Here is an 8657-nt window from a genome sequence, read left to right on the forward strand (position 1 = left end):
CCTACAAACTGACATCAGGAACCTGGGCTGGCCACTTTTCTTTCCCAAGGAAAAAGGCTGGTCTTTGTCTCCAGGGGCCTGTAACCCTGAGTGGCCGGACACCTCCAAAAATCAAAACGATCGTAGATGTGTCGCAGACCCAAGCTGGCCCCACCTCCAACCTGTGCTGCCCTGACAGTCCCAAGGGAACCCTACAAACTGACATCAGGAACCTGGGCTGGCCACTTTTCTTTCCCAGGGAAAAAGGCTGATCTTTGTCTCCAGGGGCCTGTGGCCTGAGTGGCCGGACACCTCCAAAAATCCAAACGATCGAAGATGTGTCGCAGACCCAAGCTGCCCCCACCTCAAACCTGTGCTGCCCTGACAGTCCCAAGGGAACCCTACAAACTGACATCAGGAACCTGGGCTGGCCACTTTTCTTTCCCAGGGAAAAGGACGGTCTTTGTCTCCAGGGGCCTGTGGCCCTGAAGTGGCCGGACACCTCCAAAAATCCAAACGATCGAAGATGTGTCGCAGACCCAAGCTGCCCCCACCTCAAACCTGTGCTGCCCTGACAGTCCCAAGGGAACCCTACAAACTGACATCAGGAACCTGGGCTGGCCACTTTTCTTTCCCAAGGAAAAACTCTGATCTATGTCTCCAGGGGCCTGTGGCCCTGAGTGGCCGGACACCTCCAAAAATCCAAACGATCGAAGATGTGTCGCAGACCCAAGCTGCCCCCACCTCAAACCTGTGCTGCCCTGACAGTCCCAAGGGAACCCTACAAACTGACATCAGGAACCTGGGCTGGCCACTTTTCTTTCCCAGGGAAAAGGACCGGTCTTTGTCTCCAGGGGCCTGTGGCCCTGAGTGGGCCGGACACCTCCAAAAATCCAAACGATCGAAGATGTGTCGCAGACCCAAGCTGCCCCACCTCAAACCTGTGCTGCCCTGACAGTCCCAAGGGAACCCTACAAACTGACATCAGGAACCTGGGCTGGCCACTTTTCTTTCCCAAGGAAAAGGCTGATCTTTGTCTCCAGGGGCCTGTGGCCTGAGTGGCCGGACACCTCCAAAAATCCAAACGATCGAAGATGTGTCGCAGACCCAAGCTGCCCCCACCTCAAACCTGTGCTGCCCTGACAGTCCCAAGGGAACCCTACAAACTGACATCAGGAACCTGGGCTGGCCACTTTTCTTCCCAGGGAAAAGGACGGTCTTTGTCTCCAGGGCCTGTGGCCCTGAGTGGCCGGACACCTCCAAAAATCCAAACGATCGAAGATGTGTCGCAGACCCAAGCTGCCCCCACTCTCAAACCTGTGCTGCCCTGACAGTCCCAAGGGAACCCTACAAACTGACATCAGGAACCTGGGCTGGCCACTTTTCTTTCCCAGGGAAAAAGGACGGTCTTTGTCTCCAGGGGCCTGTGGCCCTGAGTGGCCGGACACCTCCAAAAATCCAAACGATCGAAGATGTGTCGCAGACCCAAGCTGCCCCCACCTCAAACCTGTGCTGCCCTGACAGTCCCAAGGGAACCCTACAAACTGACATCAGGAACCTGGGCTGGCCACTTTTCTTTCCCAGGAAAAGACCGGTCTTTGTCTCCAGGGGCCTGTGGCCCTGAGTGGCCGGACACCTCCAAAAATCCAAACGATCGAAGATGTGTCGCAGACCCAAGCTGCCCCCACCTCTAACATGTGCTGCCCTGACAGTCCCAAGGGAACCCTACAAACTGACATCAGGAACCTGGGCTGGCCACTTTTCTTTCCCAAGGAAAAAACCTGATCTTTGTCTCCAGGGACCTGTGGCCCTGAGTGGCCGGACACCTCCAAAAATCCAAACGATCGAAGATGTGTCGCAGACCCAAGCTGCCCCCACCTCAAACCTGTGCTGCCCTGACAGTCCCAAGGGAACCCTACAAACTGACATCAGGAACCTGGGCTGGCCACTTTTCTTTCCCAGGGAAAAGGACCGGTCTTTGTCTTCAGGGGCCTGTGGCCCTGAGTGGCCGGACACCTCCAAAAATCCAAACGATCGAAGATGTGTCGCAGACCCAAGCTGCCCCCACCTCAAACCTGTGCTGCCCTGACAGTCCCAAGGGAACCCTACAAACTGACATCAGGAACCTGGGCTGGCCACTTTTCTTTCCCAAGGAAAAAGGACCGGTCTTTGTCTCCAGGGGCCTGTGGCCCTGAGTGGCCGGACACCTCCAAAAATCCAAACGATCGAAGATGTGTCGCAGACCCAAGCTGCCCCCACCTCAAACCTGTGCTGCCCTGACAGTCCCAAGGGAACCCTACAAACTGACATCAGGAACCTGGGCTGGCCACTTTTCTTTCCCAGGGAAAAGGACCGGTCTTTGTCTCCAGGGGCCTGTGGCCCTGAGTGGCCGGACACCTCCAAAAATCCAAACGATCGAGGATGTGTCGCAGACCCAAGCTGCCCCCACCTCAAACCTGTGCTGCCCTGACAGTCCCAAGGGAACCCTACAAACTGACATCAGGAACCTGGGCTGGCCACTTTTCTTTCCCAAGGATAAAGGCTGATCTTTGTCTCCAGGGGCCTGTGGCCCTGAGTGGCCGGACACCTCCAAAAATCCAAACGATCGAAGATGTGTCGCAGACCCAAGCTGCCCCCACCTCAAACCTGTGCTGCCCTGACAGTCCCAAGGGAACCCTACAAACTGACATCAGGAACCTGGGCTGGCCACTTTTCTTTCCCAGGGAAGGACCGGTCTTTGTCTCCAGGGGCCTGTGGCCCTGAGTGGCCGGACACCTCCAAAAATCCAAACGATCGAAGATGTGTCGCAGACCCAAGCTGCCCCCACCTCAAACCTGTGCTGCCCTGACAGTCCCAAGGGAACCCTACAAACTGACATCAGGAACCTGGGCTGGCCACTTTTCTTTCCCAGGGAAAAAAGACGATCTTTGTCTCCAGGGGCCTGTGGCCCTGAGTGGCCGGACACCTCCAAAAATCCAAACGATCGAAGATGTGTCGCAGACCCAAGCTGCCCCCACCTCAAACCTGTGCTGCCCTGACAGTCCCAAGGGAACCCTACAAACTGACATCAGAAACCTGGGCTGGCCACTTTTCTTTCCCAAGGAAAAAGGCTGATCTTTGCCTCCAGGGGCCTGTGGCCCTGAGTGGCCGGACACCTCCAAAAATCCAAACGATCGAAGATGTGTCGCAGACCCAAGCTGCCCCCACCTCAAACCTGTGCTGCCCTGACAGTCCCAAGGGAACCCTACAAACTGACATCAGGAACCTGGGCTGGCCACTTTTCTTTCCCAAGGAAAAAGGCTGATCTTTGTCTCCAGGGGCCTGTGGCCCTGAGTGGCCGGACACCTCCAAAAATCCAAACGATCGAGGATGTGTCGCAGACCCAAGCTGCCCCCACCTCAAACCTGTGCTGCCCTGACAGTCCCAAGGGAACCCTACAAACTGACATCAGGAACCTGGGCTGGCCACTTTTCTTTCCAGGGAAAAGGCGTCTTTGTCTCCAGGGGCCTGTGGCCCTGAGTGGCCGGACACCTCCAAAAATCCAAACGATCGAAGATGTGTCGCAGACCCAAGCTGCCCCACCTCAAACCTGTGCTGCCCTGACAGTCCCAAGGGAACCCTACAAACTGACATCAGGAACCTGGGCTGGCCACTTTTCTTTCCCAGGAAAAAGGCTGATCTTTTCCAGGGGCCTGTGGCCCTGAAGTGGCCGGACACCTCCAAAAATTCAAACGATCGAAGATGTGTCGCAGACCCAAGCTGCCCCCACCTCAAACCTGTGCTGCCCTGACAGTCCCAAGGGAACCCTACAAACTGACATCAGGAACCTGGGCTGGCCACTTTTCTTTCCCAGGGAAAAGGACTGGTCTTTGTCTCCAGGGGCCTGTGGCCCTGAGTGGCCGGACACCTCCAAAAATCCAAACGATCGAAGATGTGTCGCAGACCCAAGCTGCCCCCACCTCAAACCTGTGCTGCCCTGACAGTCCCAAGGGAACCCTACAAACTGACATCAGGAACCTGGGCTGGCCACTTTTCTTTCCAAGGAAAAAAAGGTGATCTTTGTCTCCAGGGGCCTGTGGCCCTGAGTGGCCGGACACCTCCAAAAATCCAAACGATCGAGATGTGTCGCAGACCCAAGCTGCCCCCACCTCAAACCTGTGCTGCCCTGACAGTCCCAAGGGAACCCTACAAACTGACATCAGGAACCTGGGCTGGCCACTTTTTTTTCCAGGGAAAAGGACGGTCTTTGTCTCCAGGGGCCTGTGGCCTGAGTGGCCGGACACCTCCAAAAATCCAAACGATCGAAGATGTGTCGCAGACCCAAGCTGCCCCCACCTCAAACCTGTGCTGCCCTGACAGTCCCAAGGGAACCCTACAAACTGACATCAGGAACCTGGGCTGGCCACTTTTCTTTCCCAGGAAAAAGGCGATCTTTGCTCCAGGGGCCTGTGGCCCTGAGTGGCCGGACACCTCCAAAAATCCAAACGACCGAAGATGTGTCGCAGACCCAAGCTGCCCCCACCTCAAACCTGTGCTGCCCTGACAGTCCCAAGGGAACCCTACAAACTGACATCAGGAACCTGGGCTGGCCACTTTTCTTTCCCAGGGAAAAGGACCGGTCTTTGTCTCCAGGGGCCTGTGGCCCTGAGTGGCCGGACACCTCCAAAAATCCAAACGATCGAGGATGTGTCGCAGACCCAAGCTGCCCCCACCTCAAACCTGTGCTGCCCTGACAGTCCCAAGGGAACCCTACAAACTGACATCAGGAACCTGGGCTGGCCACTTTTCTTTCCCAGGAAAAGGCCGGTCTTTGTCTCCAGGGGCCTGTGGCCCTGAGTGGCCGGACACCTCCAAAAATCCAAACGATCGAAGATGTGTCGCAGACCCAAGCTGCCCCCACCTCAAACCTGTGCTGCCCTGACAGTCCCAAGGGAACCCTACAAACTGACATCAGGAACCTGGGCTGGCCACTTTTCTTTCCCAGGAAAAGGCTGATCTTTGCCTCCAGGGGCCTGTGGCCCTGAGTGGCCGGACACCTCCAAAAATCCAAACGATCGAAGATGTGTCGCAGACCCAAGCTGCCCCCAGCTCAAACCTGTGCTGCCCTGACAGTCCCAAGGGAACCCTACAAACTGACATCAGGAACCTGGGCTGGCCACTTTTCTTTCCCAGGGAAAAAGGCTGATCTTTTCTGCCAGGGGCCTGTGGCCCTGAGTGGCCGGACACCTCCAAAAATCCAAACGATCGAAGATGTGTTGCAGACCCAAGCTGCCCCCACCTCAAACCTGTGCTGCCCTGACAGTCCCAAGGGAACCCTACAAACTGACATCAGGAACCTGGGCTGGCCACTTTTCTTTCCCAGGGAAAAGGACCGGTCTGTGTCTCCAGGGGCCTGTGGCCCTGAGTGGCCGGACACCTCCAAAAATCCAAACGATCGAAGATGTGTCGCAGACCCAAGCTGCCCCCACCTCAAACCTGTGCTGCCCTGACAGTCCCAAGGGAACCCTACAAACTGACATCAGGAACCTGGGCTGGCCACTTTTCTTTCCCAGGGAAAAGGACCGGTCTTTGTCTCCAGGGGCCTGTGGCCCTGAGTGGCCGGACACCTCCAAAAATCCAAACGATCGAAGATGTGTCGCAGACCCAAGCTGCCCCACCTCAAACCTGTGCTGCCCTGACAGTCCCAAGGGAACCCTACAAACTGACATCAGGAACCTGGGCTGGCCACTTTCTTTCCCAAGGAAAAAGGCTGATCTTTGTCTCCAGGGGCCTGTGGCCCTGAGTGGCCGGACACCTCCAAAAATCCAAACGATCGAAGATGTGTCGCAGACCCAAGCTGCCCCCACCTCAAACCTGTGCTGCCCTGACAGTCCCAAGGGAACCCTACAAACTGACATCAGGAACCTGGGCTGGCCACTTTTCTTTCCCAGGGAAAAGGACCGATCTTTGTCTCCAGGGGCCTGTGGCCCTGAGTGGCCGGACACCTCCAAAAATCCAAACGATCGAAGATGTGTCGCAGACCCAAGCTGCCCCACCTCAAACCTGTGCTGCCCTGACAGTCCCAAGGGAACCCTACAAACTGACATCAGGAACCTGGGCTGGCCACTTTTCTTTCCCAGGAAAAAGGCTGATCTTGTCTCCAGGGGCCTGTGGCCCTGAGTGGCCGGACACCTCCAAAAATCCAAACGATCGAAGATGTGTCGCAGACCCAAGCTGCCCCCACCTCAAACCTGTGCTGCCCTGACAGTCCCAAGGGAACCCTACAAACTGACATCAGGAACCTGGGCTGGCCACTTTTCTTTCCCAGGGAAAAGGACCGGTCTTTGTCTCCAGGGGCCTGTGGCCCTGAGTGGCCGGACACCTCCAAAAATCCAAACGATCGAAGATGTGTCGCAGACCCAAGTAGCCCCCACCTCAAACCTGTGCTGCCCTGACAGTCCCAAGGGAACCCTACAAACTGACATCAGGAACCTGGGTTGGCCACTTTTCTTTCCCAAGGAAAAAGGCTGATCTTTGTCTCCAGGGGCCTGTGGACCTGAGTGGCCGGACACCTCCAAAACTCCAAACGACGGAAGATGTGTCGCAGACCCAAGCTGCCCCCGGCTCAAAGCTGTGCTGCCCTGACAGTCCCAAGGGAACCCTACAAACTGACATCAGGAACCTGGGCTGGCCACTTTTCTTTCCAGGGAAAAGGACCGGTCTTTGTCTCCAGGGGCCTGTGGCCCTGAGTGGCCGGACACCTCCAAAAATCCAAACGATCGAAGATGTGTCGCAGACCCAAGCTGCCCCCACCTCAAACCTGTGCTGCCCTGACAGTCCCAAGGGAACCCTACAAACTGACATCAGGAACCTGGGCTGGCCACTTTTCTTTCCAAGGAAAAAGGGCTGATCTTTGTCTCCAGGGGCCTGTGGCCCTGAGTGGCCGGACACCTCCAAAAATCCAAACGATCGAAGATGTGTCGCAGACCCAAGCTGCCCCCACCTCAAACCTGTGCTGCCCTGACAGTCCCAAGGGAACCCTACAAACTGACATCAGGAACCTGGGCTGGCCACTTTTCTTTCCCAGGGAAAAGGACCGGTCTTTGTCTCCAGGGGCCTGTGGCCCTGAGTGGCCGGACACCTCCAAAAATCCAAACGATCGAAGATGTGTCGCAGACCCAAGCTGCCCCCACCTCAAACCTGTGCTGCCCTGACAGTCCCAAGGGAACCCTACAAACTGACATCAGGAACCTGGGCTGGCCACTTTTCTTTCCCAGGGAAAAGGACTGGTCTTTGTCTCCAGGGGCCTGTGGCCCTGAGTGGCCGGACACCTCCAAAAATCCAAACGATCGAAGATGTGTCGCAGACCCAAGCTGCCCCCACCTCAAACCTGTGCTGCCCTGACAGTCCCAAGGGAACCCTACAAACTGACATCAGGAACCTGGGCTGGCCACTTTTCTTTCCCAAGGAAAAAGGCTGATCTTTGCCTCCAGGGCCTGTGGCCCTGAGTGGCCGGACACCTCCAAAAATCCAAACGATCGAAGATGTGTCGCAGACCCAAGCTGCCCCCACCTCAAACCTGTGCTGCCCTGACAGTCCCAAGGGAACCCTACAAACTGACATCAGGAACCTGGGCTGGCCACTTTTCTTTCCCAGGGAAATGGGCCGTCTTTTTCTCCAGGGGCCTGTGGCCCTGAGTGGCCGGACACCTCCAAAAATCCAAACGATCGAAGATGTGTCGCAGACCCAAGCTGCCCCCACCTCAAACCTGTGCTGCCCTGACAGTCCCAAGGGAACCCTACAAACTGGCATCAGGAACCTGGGCTGGCCACTTTTCTTTCCCAGGGAAAAGGACCGGTCTGTTCTCAGGGGCCTGTGGCCCTGAGTGGCCGGACACCTCCAAAAATCCAAACGATCGAAGATGTGTCGCAGACCCAAGCTGCCCCCACCTCAAACCTGTGCTGCCCTGACAGTCCCAAGGGAACCCTACAAACTGACATCAGGAACCTGGGCTGGCCACTTTTCTTTCCCAAGGAAAAAGGCTGATTTTTTCTCCAGGGGCCTGTGGCCCTGAGTGGCCGGACACCTCCAAAAATCCAAACGATCGAAGATGTGTCGCAGACCCAAGCTGCCCCCACCTCAAACCTGTGCTGCCCTGACAGTCCCAAGGGAACCCTACAAACTGACATCAGGAACCTGGGCTGGCCACTTTTCTTCCCAGGGAAAAGGCTGATCTTTGTCTCCAGGGGCCTGTGGCCCTGAGTGGCCGGACACCTCCAAAAATCCAAACGATCGAAGATGTGTCGCAGACCCAAGCTGCCCCCACCTCAAACCTGTGCTGCCCTGACAGTCCCAAGGGAACCCTACAAACTGACATCAGGAACCTGGGCTGGCCACTTTTCTTTCCCAGGGAAAAGGGAGGTCTGTTGTCTCCAGGGGCCTGTGGCCCTGAGTGGCCGGACACCTCCAAAAATCCAAACGATCGAAGATGTGTCGCAGACCCAAGCTGCCCCCACCTCAAACCTGTGCTGCCCTGACAGTCCCAAGGGAACCCTACAAACTGACATCAGGAACCTGGGCTGGCCACTTTTCTTTCCCAGGAAAAAGGCTGATCTTTGCCTCCAGGGGCCTGTGGCCCTGAAGTGGCCGGACACCTCCAAAAATCCAAACGATCGAAGATGTGTCGCAGACCCAAGCTG

This window comes from Vidua chalybeata, chromosome 26 (genome assembly GCF_026979565.1).
Source record: "Vidua chalybeata isolate OUT-0048 chromosome 26, bVidCha1 merged haplotype, whole genome shotgun sequence".
Classification (NCBI taxonomy): Eukaryota; Metazoa; Chordata; class Aves; order Passeriformes; family Viduidae; genus Vidua; species Vidua chalybeata.